Consider the following 22056-nt stretch of genomic DNA (forward strand, 5'->3'; position numbering starts at 1 on the left):
AGAATAGCCTCTTCCATTTTAAGTACTTCTTCCTCAGGCCCCTTGGGTGGTTGTAGCTCATCTTTCTCTTGATCCATTCACCCAAGCAAACAGAAACAATACTTTTCCTTCATTGAATTCACTTCTTCCTTTGCTATTCACCTCCTCAAACACTACTATCTTACTTCCATTTCTCTCAAATGAAGCTGGCTCTGAATGACCACCACAGACCTGCTCACTGCTAAATCCAATGGAAAGTTTTCAGACCTATGTCTTAGGACATCTCTGTGTCACTCAAGATGGATGAGTCCCTCTCTTCTCTCTGCATACTTCATTTCATCCATTCAAACAATATTTATTAGGCCGTGTGTCACACACTATTCTAGGTGCTAAAAATACAACAGTGAACAAAATGACAACGTCTTTGCCCTCTTAGAACTTGCATTGCATAGTGGGGAATGAAGAAATGAATAATTAAACCAGGATTTATATTTAGTAAGTCAGACAGTGATAAATCCTATGGAGGAAAATAAAGCCGTTAAGGGGCAAAGAAAAAGACAGAGAGAGAGTGCCAGGGAATGAGCAGGCTGGTGAGGCCACGTCACTATTGTATATAGGATGATCAAAGAGGCTCTGTTGCTAAGGTGACATCTGAGCAGCAAACCAGAGGAGGTAAGAAAGAAAATCAGTGGATTAGTGGAGGGCAGAGAGTTCTAGGAAGTGAGACTGCACTGAAGACATCCACAGGCAGGAGGGCACTTGACATACCCCAGAGACACCAAGGGTCTCAGATGAGTATGGCAGAGGAAATGAAGAGAAAGAAAGGCTCTCAGGAGGGACGTGGAGAAGCAAGGTCACAAGACAAAGGCTACTACAGTAACCTGTGGTGTTAACAGTGGTTCACAGGGCCAGGTCACAGTGAGAGGAGTGATCTGACTCTAAATAGAGTTTCCATTTTGGAGACAGAGCTGGTACGAGAGGAAGATATGAGTCAGAGGTGACTCGGTGGTATGGGCTGGACACCTCTATTCTAGGTAACTGTGTGTACCTTCTATCTGACCTTGAGTGCCACTCTTGAGGCTGCCCTTCAGGCATCCCTACAGGATGACACCCAAGGTACCCACCATGGTTCTCCCCGCTGCTTAGCACACACCTGTGCAGCCCATGCTATGACCAACCTTGGACACACAGGCTAGTCCCACTTACCAGGCCACAGGAGTGTCACCACCAAGGCTGCCAGGTACCCTTTCCCTCTCCCAGACCCCAGTTGGATCCTGACTACAGTCACCAGCATCATTCGGGCTCCTGTCCTTGGGGCCACCAACCTCAGGAGCATACCTGAAGCCTCCCCGTCAAAGGCTGAGTCCTTGGCTGCTGAAATGAGTCAGGGATGAGGCAAGGCTTTAGGCTAGCTGTGTTTGGAGGCATCTTCCTTTCAGATTTCATGTCTTTATAATGAGGTCTCTGCCTCTCAAGCAGACCCAATGTGACAATGATGGCCCCAGGGCAGGGTCGTGGGGAAGGTGAGACTCAAAGCATGACAACAGCTCCTTCCCAAGAAATCTCTTCACCTGCCTCCTCACTAGACTCCCTCTGTAACACTCTGCAAACTGTACGTATATGTATATGGGAATGTGTAGTAAGGATGGGCTCCAGAATCTTGAGGTATGTTTTTATCCTTTTCCTTTAAAAACCTCCAACAGAACCAATGTGAGTTTGATACTGAATATCTGATTTATTGTTAGCACCTAAAGCAAAACATAGGCTGAAAGGAACCATTTTAATATCCTCATCATATGTGTAGCCTGGCAGAGTCTAAAGCTAGTGTATGAACCTACCTTAGGACTTCAGAATCCTAGAGCTCTCACTTACACTTCCCTACTCAGTTATGCCCTCCTGCCACCTACAAGTTTAGCTCCTTTCTAACACCATAAATTAGGCATATTTAACCTCTGAATTGTGTTTGTAGTCACCTTAAGCCTTATTTTAAAAAAATGTTTATTTATTTATTTATCTTAGAGAAACAGAGAGAGAAAAAGACACGCAGTGAAACATGTGCATGTGGGCGCGTGCGTGTGTGCGCGCACACACACACACACATGCACACACACTGTGAGTTTGGGTGTGCCAGGCCCTCCTGCCACTGCAAACAAACTCTAGATGGATGTACCATTTTGTGAATCTGGCTTTAGGTGGGTACTGGGAATGCAACCCAGACCACTAGGATTTGCAAGAAAGCTCCTTTGACCTCTGAGCCATGTCCCCAGCCCTACCTTAATTATGATCACGTAATTCACAACTTGTGCTGAGTGTTTATCTTCTCCCCTGACCTTCCCAGTTGGCCAAAGCACCATTAGCATCTTATACTCACAGAAGTCCCACATCCCTGCAGCCTGAACTTGTTTCTTCTTCCTAATATCAGACTAGATCAGTGTTTGTTCCACGAAGGTTCTTCCTTGCAGTGCACACTCCAGGAAGATCTCTCCCAGAAAGATGCCTTTGTTCTTACTAGTGTCCATGTCAGAAAATCCAGGGGCCTGGCTGATCTGCTAGGCAGACCTGAAGATCTGGCCTATTCTGTGGTTGCTTTCATTTTTTATTGTGTGCACACTTATCAGAACTGTTCTTGCTTTTTTCAATACCAGTAGGGTTTTTTTTAAATTAATCATTTCAGAGCCAGGGGAAGAAGGAGAAAGGGAGAGAGACAGACAGACAGACAGACAAACAGAGAGAATGGGCACTCCAGGGCCTCTAGCTGCTGCTGCTGCTGCAAAAAAGAAAAACTCCAAATACTTGTGCCACTTTGTGGATATGGCTTATGTGGGTACCTGGGTCCTTAGGCTTTCCAGGCAAGCGCTGTAACCATTAAGCCATCTTTCCCACCCAAACACCACTAGGTTTTGATTCACTCTTTCTTTTTCCACATGGTGGCATTCCTGCTCAGGAGCAGACACCTTGATCTTAGGTGCTATCATTATTGTGTACAAACTATGTTCGTCTACATTTTGTGATGGTTAATGTCAGTTATTAATTTGGTTTGATCTAGAATCACCTAGAAGACAAATCTCTAACTGTGGGTGGCACCATTCAATGGGCTAGGGTCCCACACTGAATGAAAGGGAGCAAGTGAGTTGAGCATGAGCATCCATCTCTTTCTCTGCTTCTTATTACTACAGATGCACATGACCAGCTGATTCAAGCTCCTGCCACCATGAATTAACCTCACGGTCTCCTCCAGGTGTGAGCCAAAATAAGCCCTTCCTTCTTTAAAATGCTACTTGTCAGACATTTTCTCATAGCAACAAGAAAAATAAGTAATGCAAAAACTTGGTACCAGGAGTGGGGTTGTTGCTGTGATAAATCTGATCATGTGATTCATAAATCTTTGGGACTAGTTAGTGGAAGGAATTTGGAAGAGTTTAGAACTTTGAACTAGAAAAAGCCCTAGGATGCTATAAACACAGCTTAATGGCCAATCTAGTGGGAATTTAGAAGACCAGAATATCAACAGGAAACACTAACCATGGAGGTCTAGCTCACGAAGTTTCAGAGGAGAATAAGACTCTATCAGGAACTGGACTAGTGGCAGTTCTTGTTATATTCTGGCAAAGAATCTGGTTGCACTATGCCTGTGAACAGAGAATGTTAGTAAGGCAGAATTCAGAGATAATGGACTGGTGTGTCTGGTGGGTGAAATCTCAAGACAGCATAACATTCAGGATATATCAAGGTTATTGTTCACTACTCCGATGCAGGACTCCTGTGAAAGCAATAAGTAGAACCAAAAGATTTTTTAAAATGTGCCATTTTGTGGGATAAATAACAGGTTTAAAATTGTAGACAAGGCTCACAGAACAGCTATAGTTGCTAATTAGATTAGCAAAATAAAAAAAATTCTACTCTGCACTGGCAAAATAGGAAAGATACTTTGATGGCAAGACCCAACCCATCTTGTAAAAATCCAAATTTATTTGAAAGGAGAGACCTAAACTGAGAATGCCACCAAAGGGTCCCTATTTGAAAGCAACCACCTAGGGTCACCTAAGAAGAACACAGAAGTTGATGCAACTGTGGTCTAAGGGAGCCGGGCCACATCTTAACTTGGCAACAGAATTTGACAATGTCACCCACATGGCATTGGTATTATAGGTATGGCAGTGTAAGAACAAGGGATTCATGGAGGATTGTACCAAGGTTCTAGAAAGACACCAGTACCAGGAAATTATGTAACAGGATTGGATCTATGCAAGGAGGCCCTAAGAGGCCACTGCCTGAAGCTGGGAAGGCAAAACACAAGTTGCAGTGGAGACCTTATAATGTTGGAGATGGCAGGATGTGAGAGGTGCTCAGGGAACTGTAGGCCCATGGTGGAGTCAGCCCAAGAAAGGGGCTAAGTGCTGGACTCCAGATGATTCACTCATGAGGTTCAGATTCCTGGACTCAGAATTGTGATCGCTGATGTTGGGGTCTTGGTTTTGTTTGCTCTTTTTGTTTGCTATGCTCCCATTCTTCCCTCTTATGATGAGAGTGCTTAATCTGTGCCAGTGGATACTGGAAACAGGGAACTTGATTTTTTTTTGTTTTTAATACAAAACACAGGGAGAGAATTACAGGGCCTCCAGCCACTGTAGTCAATGTATGTGTCACCTAAGTGCATGTGCTACCGTGCATACTTCAATCACCTTGTGCCTGGCTTATGTGGGACCTGGAGAGTAGAACATGGGTTCTTAGGCTTCACAAGCAAGTGCCCTTAACCATTAAGCCATGTGTCATCTCTCCAGCCCTAGAACTTGATTTTTGATGTTATGGGGGCCTGCAGTTAAGAGATTACCTATGAGATTCTACACTTACACTTTTAAAAAATATTTTATTTATTTTTTATTAATAACTTCTATGATTGTAAACAATATCCCATGGTAATGCCTTCCCTTCCCCCACTTTCCCCTTTGAAACTCTGCTTTCCATTATATCCCCACCTCCTTTCAATCAGTCTCTCTTTTATTTTGATGTCATGATCTTTTCCTCCTATTATGATGGTCTTGTTTAGGTAGGGTCAGGCACTGTGAGGTCATGGATATCCAGGCCATTTTGTGTCTGGAGGAGCATGTTGTAAGGAGTCCTACCCTTCCTTTGGCTCTTATATTCTTTCTTTTGCAATAGACCCTGAGCCTTAGACAGTGTGATAGAGATACTGCATACACTTACACTTTTGAATAGTGTTGGAACTGTTAAAGACTATGGGAACTTTTGAAGTTTGCACTAAATGCATTCTGTATTATGAAATGGCCATAAGCCTATGAAGTACAGTGGAACGTTATGGCATAAAAGTGAATATTTTTGTTGTCCAGTTGGAAAGGGGTAGACTTCTGATGGTTAATATTAATTGCTAATGTGATCAGAACTAGAATCATCTAGGAGACATTACTGTGAGGGAGCTTCTAGATTAGGTTAACTGACATAGGAAGATCAACCCATGATTTCCCAGCCATGATGGATTATCCCTCAAACTGTGAGCTGAAATAAACCCTTCTTTCTTTAAGTTGTTTCTTGTCTGGCATTTGTGCACAGCAATGAGAAAAGTAACAAGATTCACCTAAAGTTTATCAACTGTTAGCTCCCCACTGCTTCCTGTAGCTCAGATCCTTCCTTCTTCCTTTGGGGGGGAGGTGTCTGCATTAGTAACTTGGGTTTTGTTCATTTTAAAAGTCTTCTCTTGACAATGTCTTTTTTTTTAATTTTTTTTTTTTTTTATTTGAGAGCGACAGACACAGAGAGAAAGACAGAGGGAGAGAGAGAGAATGGGTGCGCCAGGGCTTCCAGCCTCTGCAAACGAACTCCAGACGCGTGCGCCCCTTGTGCATCTGGCTAACATGGGACCTGGGGAACCGAGCCTCGAACTGGGGTCTTTAGGCTTCACAGGCAAGTGCTTAACCGCTAAGCCATCTCTCCAGCCCCTTGACAATGTCTTTATTTCACCTGTTCTTAAAAGTCTGCACATTTAGCTGGGCATGGTGGTGCATGACTTTTAATTCCAGCATTCAGGAGCAGAGGTAAGAGGATCGATGCGAGTTTGAGGTGACCCTGAGACTACATAGTGAGTCCCAGGTCAGACTTGGCTAGAGAGAGACTCTACCTCCAAAAATCAACAACAAAAAAATTGCACATTTTTGGCTGGCAGGTATTTTCCCTGGACACTTAAAAGGTACCTGCCTGTGCTTGGCCTAGTTGTTATTCTTCCACAGGTATTCACTTATCATTTGCTCTTTGTCTCTGGACTTCTACAAGCACTCATTGACGTGTGAGTTTGTAATTTTCCAATTCTTTACCCTCCTTGGTATATACTGCATTGCCTGTATCTCTCAACAACTCTGGAAACATTATCTGTCATTGTCTTATCAAATGTTGCCTGGTCTTTCTACATATTCTGTCTTCTGAGGCTTCTGTTGGCTAGATTAAACCTCATTTATCATTTGCGTCTTTGCTTTTAACTATTCCTTGGCCTCTTTCTTGCATTATGAGAATTCTTACTGATGTACACCCCAGTTCACTAGTTCTCATTTCAATTTTATCTTGACTGTTAACCCTTCCATATCCACTGAATTTAATATATATATACATATATAATTTTAGAGAAAGCAAGAAACAGAAAGAGAGAGAGAAAGAGAGAGAGGAGGTGCGCCAGGGCCTTAGCCACTGCAATTGAACTCCAGAGCTTGCATCATCTAGTGGGCATCTGTGACCTTGTACTTGCCTCACCTTTGTGCATCTGGCTAATGTGGAATCTGGAGAGTCAAACATGGGTCCTTAGCTTCACAGGCAGGTGGCTTAACTGCTAAGCTATTTCTCCAGCCCTCCACTGAGTTTTTATTTTCCCTTTCTGACAGCTTTCCCTGGCTACTTTTCACGTCTCCCCAGACAGCTCCCTTTTACTGGCTCCATCTTTTTTCAAAAAATGCTCCATATTGAGTTACTTACTGTTTTGTGGGTAATAAACCACATCTGAAGTCCTTTGAGCCAAAATCCACAGCTCATCTTTGTAGACAGTCCTGCCTACATGTCTCCTTGTCTTTTAGGTGTTTTTGTAGACCGTCCTCTAGATGTGTCTCCTTGTCTTTTTGGTGTCTCTGTAGACCGTCCTGCAGACATATCTCCTTGTCTTTTTGGTGTCTTTGTAGACCGTCTTGCAGATGTATCTCTTTGTCTTTTTGGTGTCTTTGTAGACCATCCTGCAGATTTAGCTCCTTGTCTTTTTGGTGGTGACTGATGATGGCATCATGTTGGGCTCATACTGATCTGTGAGTCCCGGAGGTCCACACTGAGCATGCTTTTCTAGAGCGTGGAGATACCTGGGGATATTGGGCTGCAGCCTCAATCCCTTTAAGAGCTCCAACTTAAGGCAGTTTGAGGCTCAGCATCTGTCCTTGCCCCTGGCCCAAGGCTTCATCCTCTGGCTGTGATCGTGGTGTGGGGCACTGCTCTCAGGGAACCTGCCTTTTGATTTGATACATTTGCATTCATTGCTTCCTACTCCAATCACAGTTCAGCTCTCCCATTTGTTTTCCTCCTGTTTTGCCCTCAATTTTTTTTTTTTTTTGGCTTCCACGAACCCAACAGGGCATTAAAAACCATCTAGGTTTGCTTGTTTGCCTGTGTGACCAGCAGGAAGGCCTGCAGTGTTTAGTTGACCCCTGCTGGAAATGTGAGGAGTCAGGAAAGACTGTATTGAAGAGAAAGTGACAAGATGATAGACAAGGTAAGGCTCAGGCAGCAGATCATGAAGAGGTATTATAAGAGCCCAGGCAGGGGTGACCATGGTCCAAGGTAGGGCAAGAGATGGGCAGATAAGATGTGGTTATCAGAGCTGCCACCATCAAGCACTTGAGAAATCCTGCACAATGAAGCTTTTCCAAGTTGACAGGTAGCAGACCGAGCAACATCATGATCAAGGATTAAATATTCCTTTCTGAGGTTTTCTTTACTAAGTTAAATGAATCAAATATGCACAAAGAAGCAAAACACCTTTGTAATCTACATTTCCTTAAAACATTTGACCTTGGCAAGAGCCACAGTTGAGCTCTGTAATTGCTGTAACCTTTGCTTATCAAGACTTGTAATTGCTGCAGCCCTCTGCTTATCATGTGGCCACACTGATGCTGGCCCAGTAATACAAAAGAGGCAGCTGCTGCAGACCTCTGGGCTTGGAAAGCCAAGTCGCCACCGCACTTCTCCCTCCCCCCCCCCCTCCAAGGGGACAACAAAAACATTTGCATGTGCCTAATCAATGTATCTGAAGCTCACTCACTGTCTATTCAGCCTAGTTCTCTGCCCTAGTTTAGATGCTGAATATCTCCCAAAGGCCCAGGGATTAAAGACATTGTTCCCTGGGGTGGCACTGATGGGAATGGTGGGAACTTTGAGAGGTGGAGCTTTAGGAAAAGCCTTCAAGTCCTTTCAAGTATGTCCTTGAAAGAGACTATGAGACTCTACCCTCTTCCCTTCTGCCCTCGGGCTATGAGGTGATAGATTTTGCTGCACCTCTTGCTCCCACCATGATTGCTGTCTCACCACAGGCCTAGAAGCAGCAGTCAACTGACCATGGAACGCATGGATTCAAAATCACTACAGTGGGGGGAGGGGCGACAGCCTCTGGTATCCACACTGCTGCAAGGAGACAGCATATGAAGAACAAAGCTGCTGACTGGAGAGCGAAGCTCGTGCCGAACTGGAACCATCTGCGAGGGCGAAGATCGCCTCCAAGGATCCTCCCAGAATGTTAAGAGGCTGGGTATGTTTGGTGATGACCTACATCCAATATTGTGCTTTTATAAAAATAGTGGTGGAATGCTGAGATTTCTGAAATTCACAGCAGACCACCACCATCCACGAAGTAAAGTCAGAATTTTAAAATTTGGGTTTCGCAAGAAAAGAGACCCTGATTAAGCAGGAAAGACAACTACATACATTCTAGCTTAGTTACTCCAGGGACTGGTTAGTCAGTACCCCCAGAACGGTATGCATGGATTCTATATGGATGTCTCATAGGTACCTCACATGGAACAGAGCCAAGATGCAGCTCTTATTTAACCCCCAAACCTCTTCACTTGCCCATCTTTTCTGCCCAAAGGCAGCAAGTCCAGAGTTAATCTTTGCTTCCATCTTACTAACACCCACTCATCAGGAAATCCTGGGCAGATCTCCAGAGCACACCTTCCACCCTCCCACTCTTTCTTCCCCAGCCACCATCCTCATCCCTTCACAGCCACTGGACCGGTGCGGCATAGCTGCTTCTCTGGCCTCTCTGCCTCTGCTCCTCTGCCACACCATTCTCTGCTCTCAGCATTCAGTCCGCATGCTCCTCCTCCTGCTGCAACAAGGTGTGGCTCCTGCCACTTCCCTCCCCTCCTAGGTCACATTCCAGGCCTCCTTGAAACTGCAGGGACAAGTTGACATTCTCCACCTCTGGGTCTCTGAAGTTGCTGTTCCCTCTACTCAAAATGCACCTGTCCAGCATCCTCCTCATTTTGCCTCCTATCGCTCTGCAGAGCAGGGCCCCAACGGGAGCCCTCACTCCATCTTTGCTTTGTTAATCTCCAGTTTGTTTCACTCATGGCCTGCGCCATAATCTAGAATGACTTTATCAGCTGCTACGTTCCCCAGAACAGAAGCTCCTAGAGGGCAGAATGTGCCTGGCAATGCTTACTACTATAAATCCCTGTCCACTGGAGTGCCTGACACAGAGTAGGTACTCAGTATTTGCTGAGTTAAAATCTAATTTCTCAGCCTTGCCTCCCAGATTTCTGTAGCCATTTCAGTTAAGATCTAGTGGTTAGCTATTTCACTTTATGTTTGAACAATTTCTGAGTTTGTCTTTAATGTAGTTTACTAACACGGGGTCTGGGGAGATTCTGTCATACTGCCAGTCAGTAAATATAATAGGATCAAATTACAAATCATATGGTTGCATTGAGTAGATTCAGTTTCAAAAATTCAGTGAGGCTGAGAGTTCCTTCTCTGTATCTAGTCTGTGCTAACCCTCAGGTCATCCCCAAACTTCTGTTCCTCTCTCTTCCCTGTCTTACCATCACCTAACACAAGGACTTAGAGTCCACTATGCGTTGGACATTGTGCTAGAAGTAGTGGAGACAAAGGTAAATAAAAGAAGAATGGGCAAAGTGTTAACAGGCAGTCTCTGTTCCATAGCTCCACACATCCAAGTCCCTTCCATAAGTATAGTAACCTACACAGAGCTACCACTGCCCAAGAAAATGCACAATGGGTCCAGATGGGTATGCAGCTGAGAGATAAAGTACTTGCTTAGCATGCACGAGGCCCTGAGCTCCAAAATAAACAAGCCACACCAGCTGGTAACAGAAGAGCATTGGGAAGCAGATTGCCCTGGCTTGCATCCACTGTTCCCAAGCCTAAGCCTCTAACCCAGCACGAGAGTCTGTACTAAGCAGCAGCAGCTGTGTGAGTTCGATGCTGGTGAGGGAGGCCTTGGGCCCCAGGGCCACACCTTGGGAGCAGGGGAAACCAGGAAGGACTAGTCACCCATCTACCCAGTGGGGTTGGAAATATGACTCAATGGATAAAGCACTTGCTATGAAACTCTGACTACGTGGTGTCAGATCTTCAGACCCCACATAAGAGCCAGAAGCTTTGGGGCTGGAGAAATGGCTCAGTGGTTAAGGTGCTTGCCTGCAAAACCTAAAGGCCAGGGTTCTATTCCCCAGTACCCAAGTGAAGCCAGATGCACAGAGTGGTATGTGCATCTGGAGCTCATCTGCAATGGCAGGAGGCCCTGGCATGCCCTATCTCTCTCTCTGCTTGCAAATAAATAAATAAAAGTAAAAGAAAAAAGAAGCCAGAAGCTTCTATAATCCCAGTGCATCTGCAGTGAAAAGGGAGGCATAAACAGGAGAAATTACTGGTGTTTGTGGAGCAGCTAGCTTGGCAAACAGAGCAGTAAATGAGAGATCTGCCTCAAATGAGGTGTTTCTCCTTCATTTTCGCTCTTCCAAACCTGCTGCAGCCCTACATCTAGAAGCTAGGAGAGCTCGATGTGTATCTCTGGGCTCCTGTCTACCAGAGACCGTGGGTGTTGGGCCCAGAACAGACAGAAAGGGCGAACTAAGTGAAGACACATGGGTCTTTGCCAAGGCCTATTTGCACACCCTTACTATATCCATGAACACTATTTTCAATTCAATGTGTTTTGCACATTTCTTTTCAGACTCCCTTTTAGCTAATACAACAATCAAATGTCAACCAGGGTTGGAGAAAGTTCTATGAAATTTCAGTGGTGGCTCTGTGGGGAGCAAATCCCAGTAGTGAACTCCTGCACTACCACGGTGCCACCCTGGCTGCTTGCCCCTTAAAAGCAGTGACAATCTTCTCTGCTGACACTTTATTTTTAACATTTTTATTTATTTATTTGAGAAAGAGAGAAAGTAACACACACACACACACACACACACAGAGAGAGAGAGAGAGAGAGAGAGAGAGAGAGAGAGAGAGAGAGAGAATGGACACACCAGAGCCTCCAGCCACTGCAAACCAACCCCAGACTCATGTGTGACCTTGTGCATGTGGCTTATGTGGGTCCTGGGAAATCGAACCTGGCCCCTTAGGCTTTGTAGGCAAGTGCCTTAATCACTAAATCACTAAGCCATCTCTCCAGCCCTTGAAGACATTTGTCAAGCATATGCAAAAAGCACAAGACAAAATCCACAAGGATGGCTGCATTCAGCCTAGGGACATTTCAGGGCCACTTACTCTCAAGAAGCATTTCATAGAGTACTTACTATGCTCTGAGCATTGGGCTAATGGCCAAATACCTTGCTGAGCAAGAAGACACTGGCAGGGGCTGGAGAGATTATTAGCGGTTAAGGAACTTGCCTGCAAAGCCAAAGGACCCAGGTTCAATTCCCCATGACCCAAGTAAGCCAGATGCACAGGTGGTGCATGAGTTTGGAGTTCATTTGCAGCTGCTGGAGGCCCTGGTGAGCCCATTCTCACTCTCTCAAATAAGTAAATTAATAAAATTTTAAGGAGAGAAGACACTGGCAGCACTTGTGCTCCTGGGGATGGGCAAGCGCTGAGCATCCTGGGAGCTGGGGAGGAGGAGCAGTGAGCTGAACAACCTGTGCCTTTGCAGGCCTAGGAAGGTGTCCTGGAAGAAGCAACGCCTTAGCTGAACCCCGAGAATGAGCAGGAATCAGACAAATGGAGAGGAGTGGAAGGCAGGGGCCAGGCACAGGCTGAGAAAACACAGCCCAAAGCCCGGCCTCCACATGGGAGGAGAAAGAGCAAGAGCTGGTGACTCCACAAGGGAGCAGAGGCCAAGGCAGAAGGCCATCTGGAGATAATCTGACTCTAACTCACTTCCTATCTCTTTTTAATCATGCAAGGAGACTTTTTCCTCAGGCAAATATAGGTATGCCATGCCCTTGCTTAAAGCACCTGAACAGCTTCCCACTGCTTTTTGGACACCGGAGGACTCATTGGTGGGGCTTATGAAGAGACTGGGCATCCATGCCACTGTGCCCAGAAAGCTCCAGGCTAATGGTGATCCTGGCCTGTGCCAAGGCCAGGACTATTTATTGGACCCCTTTCACTATAAGTGCTCTGGTTTGAATACTGAATATATGGGCCCCTAATCCATAGCCTTGCTGTCTCTCTGGCTTCTTCTGGCAGCCCTTGTGCCACCCACTTCTTCCTAAGGCCCCTTGAACCTGCTGTCACCCGTCCCTGCCCGCTCTGCTCCCCTTCTGCCTCAGGCCACCTCTCCTCTCCTCCCTTGGCTTGATTTGTTTTGCCATGTAGGCAAAACAAGTATCATAAACTGGTTTTAAAACTGCACTGTAAACCAATTTTATAGGTCACATGCAGCTTTTAAAAATAAAACTGACAAACTGGATAAAAGGACACTGTCAATAACTACTGTTTTGTGGAATGGGGAAACTTGTTAAAGGGTGTGTGTGTGTGTGTGTGTGAGAGAGAGAGAGAGAGAGAGATATGTCATAATCTTATTGGCACTTCTGGATGTGGGTCTCAGAAGGTTTGAAACATAACAAAGGCTCTGAGATCAGACTAGCTTGGTCCAAAGGTTGACCCTGACCTTGGGCAAGTTATTTTACACTCTGCATTCTCCTCATTTATAAAGAAAGAGCGAGTGAAGACTTATTTAAAAGCATGCCCAGAACATGCTGTGCTAGCGCTGGCCACTGTTTAGGCCATGTACCCCTCAAGTTACAGCCTGGCTAGCTACCTCTCCACAAAACCTCTCTGACCCCCCAAGGTAGCCCCAATGGACCCCCCTCCATGTCCTGCTGTGTCCTTCCCTGTCCTGACACACATTTGTCTGATTGGGCCTGGTTAGGCTTGTCACTAGCCTGAAAACTACAGAAAGACTGGAACCGCTTGAAAAAAAGAAAAAATAAAAGACTTTATTTTCACTTATTTATTAGAGACACAAAGAGGGAGAGTGATAGAGAGAGAATGGGAATGTCAGGGCCTCTAGCCACTGCAAATGAACTCCAGATGCATGTGCCACTTTGTGCATCTGGCTTACTTGGGACCTGAAGAATTGAACCAGGGTTCTTAGACTTTGCAGGCAAGCACCTTAACCCCTAAGCCATCTCTCCAGCCCTCGTTTGTTTTTTGAGACAGGGTCTCACTATGTAGCCTTGGCTGGCTTGGAACTCACCATGTAGACTGGGCTGACATTGAACGTGTGCCTATCCCCCTGCCTCTGTCTCCTGAGTGCTGAGATTACAGGTGTGCACCACTATGCCCAGCAGGAATCTTGTTAATCACAATTGATCTAGGAGATGGCATGATGCCCAGCATGTAGAAGGCATTTAGAAGCTCTTGTGGGGGTGAATAATGGATGTACTCCTGGAAATCAACATACAGCCATGTTCTTCAAATAAAGTCAACTTGGGCCTTACACCCCTGAGAGAACACAATCATTTTGATAAAGAGCCTGCCCGTTCAGTTTAGATTAAGCTTGATGCTCCTCATCTGAACCATCAAGGGGCTTGCATGGCATTGTTATAATGTGCACACTCTTCAGTAGAACAGCAAAGGGTTCGGCTGGATAGACTCGAACTAAAAGTCAGTAGTTCACAAGCCAGCATTTCTCAGTACTGCTTCCCTTTCTTCTTTTTCATCATGTTGGGAACTGAACATAGGGCCTTACACATGCTAGGTAAGCTCTACTACTGAGCTCTATTCCCACTTCTCAAAATGTCTTTGTGTGTGTTCATGTGTGGGAGTGTGAGGATGCCATAGCATGCATGTGGAGGTCAGAGGACACCTTTGGGGTATCAGTCCTCATCTTCTGCCTTCTCTGAGGCAGGGTCTCTCCTCTTTCACTGCTCCATTCACCAGGCTACCTGGCTCAGGAGCAGCTGGCAGTCTTGCCAGAGGTGTGCTGGGATTACGGATGCTAGCACTACAGCTCCCAGCTTTATGCGGGTGCTGGGGATGTGAACTCAGGTGCTCACACGTGTATGTTAAACGCTTTATCTATGGAGCTCATCTCCCCAGCCCAATATTTTGTTTTATAAATGTCTGCATGTGGGAGCATGTGTGGTGTGCACATATGTGTGTGGGTATACCTGTGTGTGCCTGAGTGTGCAGATCAGAGGGCGATGTTGGGTGTCTTCCTCAACTATGTACTTCATTCTTTGAGACAGAACTGAACCTAGAATTTACTGATTCATCTCGATTAGCTGGCCAGTGAGCTCCAGGGATTCTCTATGTGGTGGTTTGAATCAGGTGTCCCCAAAGACGTGGGTTCTGAATGTTTGGCCCCCAGCTGGTGAAAATGGGAAGTGGAGCCTTACTGGAGGAGCTGTGTTGGGGGAGGGGTCAGGCTTAGAGGTATTATAGCCAGCTCCCCTTTGCTAGAGTTCAGCACACTCTACTGCTGCTGTTGTCCACCTGCTGTGACAGAGGTGATGGCCAGCCTCTGCTCATGCCATGCTTTCTCTGCCGTCATGAAGCTGCTCCTCAAGACTGTGAGAGCCACAATAGACCACTTCCTCCCATCAGCTACTTTTGGCCATGTGCTTTATCCTAGCAGCGTAAGGTAACTACAACACTCGGTCTCCACCTCCCCAGGGCTGGGATTACAAAAGCATGCCACCACACCTGGCATTGTATGTGGGATTGGGAGATACAAACTCAGGTGCCCATGCTTGTTTGGCAAGCACTTTATTGGCTGAACCATGACCTCAACCCTTGAATGTTTCTTTTTTAAAAAATAATTTTATGTATTTATTTATCTATTTATTTAGAGAGAGTAAGAGAGAGAGAGATAGAACTTGGGCACACCAGGCCCTCCTGCCACTGAGTGAACTCCAGATGCATGCACCACTTTGTGCATCTGGCTTTACGGGGGTACTGGAAAATTGAACCCAGGCTTTCAAGCTTTGCAAGAAAATGCCTTTAACCACTGAGCTATCTCTCAAGCCCCTTGAATATTTCTTTTAATCATCATTTAATATCGACTATGGCATAGTAAACAAATATTGGTATACTTAATGCAGCGGCCACCCTTGCTGTCATTCAATCAACTTCTATGGCAGGTGCCTGTGGTTTCTGTTGGAGTTATTCATTTCAATCAAAGCCTTTAATCATTTCATTTCTGTCCATCTTTCATGCATTAGTCGTGCTTTCCCATACTTTTTGGGTAAAAATGAGAGAAAACAAGTTTCAAATAGCCTTAATTTTATTTCTTTTTCTTTTTTTATTTGAGAGCAACAGACAGAGAGAGAAAGAGGGAGAGGGAGAGACAGAGAGAGAGAGAATGGGCACGCTAGGGCCTCCAGACACTGCAAATGAACTCCAGATGTGTGCGCTCCCTTGTGCATCTGGCTAATGTGGATCCTGGAGAATCAAGCCTTGAACAGGGGTCCTTAGGCTTCACAGGCAAGCGCTTAACCACTAAGCCATCTCTCCAGCCCAAATAAATTTTTTTTTGTTTTTGTTTTTCTAGGTAGGGTCTCACTTTAGCTCAGGCTAAAGTGACCTGGAATTCTCTATGTAGTCTCAGCGTGGCCTCAAACTCATGGTGATCCTCCTATCTCTGCCTCCCAAGTGCTGCGATTAAAGGTGTGCATCACCACGCCCGGCCTCTAATTGTGTTTCTTAATACTAAGCACATTATGCATTCACTATATTGATAACCTCTCAAGTTTCTATGGTCAGTTCTATAATTCCAGGCATGCTTTTGATGTTCTGATGACTGACAGAGGCACGTTGGGGGGAAGAGGTCAAGGCATGCAACAACTGTCCCCAAACATAAGACATTAGTGAATGCACTCCATTCATGAGCAACACATGAAAATCACATATAACTGCTTGTAAAGTATCACAGATCCAAAAGTGACCCAAGAGTGTTGCACCAGTGGTATATTCACTGTGAGACCTGGGGGTGGAGGGCCATGTGTCTTCAGACAGGCTCATAAGCCATGCAGTATGAGATGCTGAGAAAACAAGCACCAGGGAGACAGCGTGCCACTGGCGGTGAGGAGGCGGAGGTGCTTTTTAATAAACTGTCTAAGAAGGCTTCCCTGTGTCTGTAAGGTCACAGCAGGATGAAAGAGTGTGAGATGTGCCACGTGAGCAGGACTAGGTGACACGAGATGGATCTATTTCACACAGCATTCTCAGCCACCTTCTAAATCCCGTCACAGAACCACCACCAGCATCACCCAGGAGCTCAGTGGTGGCTGTAGTCAGTAGGCTGGAGACAGAACTGGGTTCCCTGATCTCCATGGGAATCAATGGATTCCCAGACTAGCAACGGACTGATTGAGGCGGGGGTGGGGAGGGGCACACTGAGCTCCATAGCTACAGTAAGTCATGGGGATGCAATGACATGCGTTTTCTACTTTCAGGCATGTTTGGGGATGATCAATGAGGCATAGGATCTATAGGAAATAGAAGAACAACCTCATAACTGCTGCTTGGCATTCCAGGCAGGAAACTTGGGCTCAATTCCTAAACCTAAGCCAGCCCAGAAGCCAGAACTCTTGTTTCTCTGCAAGGAAGAAACCTGCAATACAACAGCCTATGTAGTCAGATTCACTGATTCCCTCTCCCTTTCTCCTGAGTCTTCCCTGGAGACATCTGAGCCTTCTAACTAAGAAAGAGATACAGTCTTTCCATGTCTTATCACATAATGGCTCAGGTGGTACACTGATTCTGATGTCCCAATAATGGCAATACAGAAGACCAGCCACAGTAGGATTCCGTGGAAATAAAGTGACATGGGAAGTCTTAGTCTGGGATCCACCTCATAACAAGCCTTGGAAAACAAAGACCTGCCTTGATCTCAGAATGTTCTGGGGGACAGAAGTCTTCCACAATAGAGACAGAATCCCCAGTGGTTCATGAAGGGCAGGCTACTATGGCTAGAGGGATGCCATCTTTCTGGGGGAAATGTAGAGATTAGTGCCACCATCAAAGACCTGAAGAAGGGATGGTTTTATACATCCTGGCATAACTGGCCTATGCTGAAAGGCCAGGTGGACTGCGGATGGCCGCTGGTGACTGCAGGAAGAGCGGGTGGTGCTACTCATCACAGCTCCAGCTGCAGCTGAGCTTTCTGACCAGAGCAAGCAACCTAGCCCAGGATCACCCACGATCAATCATACAGCTGTCAGCTTTGCCAGTTTTTAAAATCCCTGTTAGAAACGTACTTAGACTCAGCCTTCATGTGACAGGGATGCCGGCAGACCTTCACTGTCTTGCCTCACAACAACGTCACCTCTGCCGTATCTTCTGTTTTTATTTGTTTTGAGACAGACTGGCCTGGAACCCTTTATGTAGCCTGGACTGGTCTTAAACTTGTGGCAATCCACCTGTCTGTATCTCCTGTGTGCAAAGATTACAGGAGTGAGCCACCACACCCAGCTTTCTGCTATCTTCTTTTTTTTTTTTTTTTTTTCGAGGTAGGGTTTCACTCTAGTCCAGGTTGACCCGGAATTCACTATGGATGGAGTCTTAGGGTGGCCTCGGACTCATGGCATGTTTTTGATTTAAAAAACAAATATTTTGGGGGAGCGCACGTTGGCTTGGCAGATGTCTGAGATGGAGACCCAGAGTCCGGGGGCTGAGGACGGCTTCACTCAGGTCACCGGCAGAGGTGGCCAGTGGGCAAAGAAGCGACAGGCCGACCAGCTGTCCGCGGCCGGCGAGGATGACGGAGACACGGGTCGCATGGGCACGGAGGAGGCCTAAGCGGCGAGGAGGCCGGTCTTCCCACCGCTGTCTGGGGACGGGCTGCTGAGTGGGAAAGAAGAAATGAAGAAAGTTCCAGTCCTGGCTCACAGATACACACCGTTAAAAGAAAACTGGATGAAGATATTTATTGCTATTGTAGAACATTTGGGACTTCAGATACGCTTCAACTTGAAATCAAGGAATGTAGCAATCAGGACTTGGAAAGACACCACAGACGTCAGTGCTCTAACGAAAGCAGCTGACTTTGTGAAGACCTTTGTTCTCGGATTTCAGGTGGAAGATGCACTGGCCCTTATCAGGCTGGACGAACTCTTCCTAGAGTCCTTCAAAATTACGGATGTTAAGCCTCTAAAGGAAGACCACCTGTCAAGGGCTATAAGAAGAATTGCTGGCAAAGGAGGAAAAACCAAATTCACCACAGAGAATGTGACCCAGACTCAGATAGTTTTGGCTAATGTGAAAGTTCACATCCTTTGTTCTTTCCAAAACATCAAGATGGCAAGAACTGCCATTTGCAACCACATCCTAGGAAATCCTCCATCAAAGGTTTATGGGAATATTTGAGCTGTGGCTAGCAGATCAGCAGACCGATTCTAATTCACATTTGACACCTTAACTTATCACGGGACTCTGAAGGAGCAGAATGTGCGCTGCAGATGCTCAGTGACTTTGTTTGGTTCCTTCTTCCGTTCTTGGCCAAAGCCATAAACAGAAAGGAAAACTTTATCAGTAATCATACTCATCAAATCTAAAACTTTGTTTATATATAATTTGTCATTTTTTTCACTCTCAATCACATGTAGCAGATTTGAAGTTTTCTTATTTGAAGAAAACTTGATTTAAATAAATATTTTGTATAAATTTCTAAATTATTCAGTATATAGGTTTGTAACTAAACTTATAAATAGTTCTTTTCTGTAAATTGTCATTAAAAGCATTGTCAGAAAACCAGAAAAAAAATATTTTTAAGCCAGGTGTGGTGGTATACACCTTTAATCCCAGCACTCTGGAGGCAGAGGTAGGAGGATCACAGTGAGTTCGAGGCCACCCTGAGACTCCATAATGAATTCCAGGTTAGCCTGAGCTAGAGTGAGACCCTACCTTAAAAAACCAAAAAAAATTTTTTTTAATTTATTTGTAAGGAGAGATAGAGAGAGAGAGAGAGAGAGAGAAAGAGAGAGAGAGAGAGAATGAGTATGCCAGGGCCTCCAGCCACACTGCAAATAGATTCTAGATGCATGTATCACTTTGTGCATCTGACTTTTTACATGAGTCCTGGGGAATCAAACCCCAGGCTGTCAGGTTTTCCAAGCAAGTGTCTTTAATTGCTGAGCCATCTCTCCAGCCCCATGTTTTTGATTTGATTGATTTATTTATTTTGGGTTTTTTTTTTTTTTTTGAGGTAGAGTTTCACTCTAGCTGTGGAATTCACTATGTAGTCTCAGGGTAGCCTCAAACTAACGATGATCCTTCTACCTCTGCCTCCCGAATGCTAGGATTAAAGGCATGCAGCACCATACCTGGCTCTCTGCCATGTCTTCCAACACAGGCCACAGGGACGCAGACTTTGTTGACTCTAACTGAAAGAGCATCATGTCAGGCCACTGCACTGACAGCGCGACACTAACTGGAGGTGGGCAGCCAGTATCAAGCACTCTTGGTGCTACATGCATGTAGAAGGTGGGGAAGGCAGGGCTTGCCATGTGTGTGACAGATTTATTCATAAGGAGACCCCCTATAGTGAGAGACAAATTACTGGCACGTGAATTGCCCAAAATAAAGAAAAAGGCACAACAGTCACGGATGATCTGAAGTCTGGAAGTCATGGTGTGCTGCTCGTGCCAGCTGCCCATGCGGGTGAAGACCAAGCGAGAGAAGGCCCTGCAGCTGGTCGGCTGACTGGGTGAGCTGCTGTCCTGACCCGGCAGCCTAGCAGAGCCAATGGTACTGCAAATGCCTGGGGTGGACAGAAAGGCTCACTGAAACCTCTCACATGCACTGGGCAGGAGTGTCACAGTAAGCCTCTGGCTCTGGAGTCAGGCCATGCCTTCTTCTGCCCGTGACTATTGTCCATTTGAAAAGCAACCACTGGCTTGCTACTGGGTCCTAGTAGAGACTAAATACCTGACCAAGGGACACCAAGTGACTATCCCTCACATAATAACTGCTATTTGATCTACACAGCACAAAATTGGATATTCACAAAAGCTCTCCACTGCCAAATTGGACTGGCACATGCGTAACAAGGGGAAGCCAGCTCAGAAGCCCAGGAAAAGGGAAGAGGTGGGTGGTGGAGACTCCGTAGTTCCTGCTCCCGCCCTTTTATTCCTCCTTCATCATAACTACAAAGCCACAGGAACACCCCCTCCCCCGCCCCATCGCAGTTGGGACACAGGACTGGCTTACAGGTGAGTCGACAAGTAGGCCCGCACTACTCAGAAGTGGAGGTCGGCCAAACGACAGGCTCCCTCAGCAGTGCCCGGATGTCATCGGGAACAGCCTCCTAGTAGACTCAGCTTCACATGGCACACAGAGAGAGCAAGCAGCAATTCACAGGCCAAAGGGTCCTCATCAGAAATTTGGAAAAACAAGATGAGACACCTGATGTCTTCCTTTGGCCTTCAGGCATGGGCACATGGGTGTGTACATCTGTGTGCACGCATGCATACACCACATGCACGTACATACCACATACTGCATTCATACACACAAACCAAACTGTTAACTAATAAGAGATCTGCAAAAGCATACAGTAAGCCTCTCTGACCGGCAAGTGTCAAAATCAATCTCAGGGTGGCCTTGGACTCATGGCACGTTTTATTTTAAAAAATATTTTTAAGCCAGGTGTGATGGCGCACGCCTTTAATCCCAACACTCAGGAGGCAGGGATAGGAGGATCACCGTGAGTTCAAGGCCTCACAGAGACTCCATAGTGAGTTCCAGGCCAGCCTAAGCTACAGTGATACCCTACCTTGAAAAACCAATAAATAAATAAATGAACTGATGGGTTTTTCTAAAAGAACATGGACACTTGCATGGAAGAAAGCCGAGGGAAGAGCCATCGGGAATTACTGAGGAGGTGAAGTGACGACAACTGGTCATGGTTCGGGAGCACTCGTGCCACTGGTGGCTCCAAACACAGAGCCCAGGGATGCATCAGGGTGCTGGTGGCTACAGCTCACTGAGGAAGGACAGACAGACTTTTCAGTGATGCCAAGATGGCTGGCCATCCGTGGAGAAAGAAAAATTGGACCCCTATCTCAATCATATGCCCAAATCAATTACACATTAGTGGTTTAATTATGGAAAGCAAAAGAATAAAAATGCCCTACCTAGAATTATCTTCATGATGGCAGAACAAGAAAGACATTCAGTAATCAGAGAAAAGTATAAACCATACACAGTAAAACTCTACTTCATTACAATCCAGAGCTTCTGTGTAGCAAAACTTAAGAAGTAAGTGGCAAGATGACACTTGAACTGGAAAGCCGAGTCTGAAATGGGATGCTTAGCTTCCATGGTGAAGAAAGAACTGCTAGAGGTCACTTAGGAAAAAGCAACCAAACAGCAAAGTGGCCAAAAGACAGGCTGGGAGCTTCACAGATAAGGAAACATGAGTGAGTCACACCTATGAAATGCTTTATGAAAATAGGCTCAATTTCACTTCCAAAAAATACATTTTACAACAAATAAAATACCAACTGTCACCACTAATTTGGCAACTTCTCAAAGGTGACAAAAGTGGGGGGGGGGTGAGGGACAAGGAACAGCTAGATCTTTGGAAAGCAATGTGGCCTGAGGGTGACTGTAAAGGTGCTT

The 22056-nt window shown here is 45.7% G+C and overlaps 1 protein-coding gene and 1 pseudogene across 1 annotated transcript in view; one reads left to right on the top strand and one right to left on the bottom strand.

Moving 5' to 3' along the window:
* The window catches only part of Enthd1 (ENTH domain containing 1), a 131652-nt gene that overhangs the window by 41962 nt on the left and 67634 nt on the right, over positions 1–22056 (bottom strand). The window lies entirely within an intron of this gene.
* Positions 18076–18834, top strand: LOC105943875 (annotated as a pseudogene).

Source organism: Jaculus jaculus, chromosome 6, assembly GCF_020740685.1.
Source record: "Jaculus jaculus isolate mJacJac1 chromosome 6, mJacJac1.mat.Y.cur, whole genome shotgun sequence".
NCBI classification, from domain to species: domain Eukaryota; kingdom Metazoa; phylum Chordata; class Mammalia; order Rodentia; family Dipodidae; genus Jaculus; species Jaculus jaculus.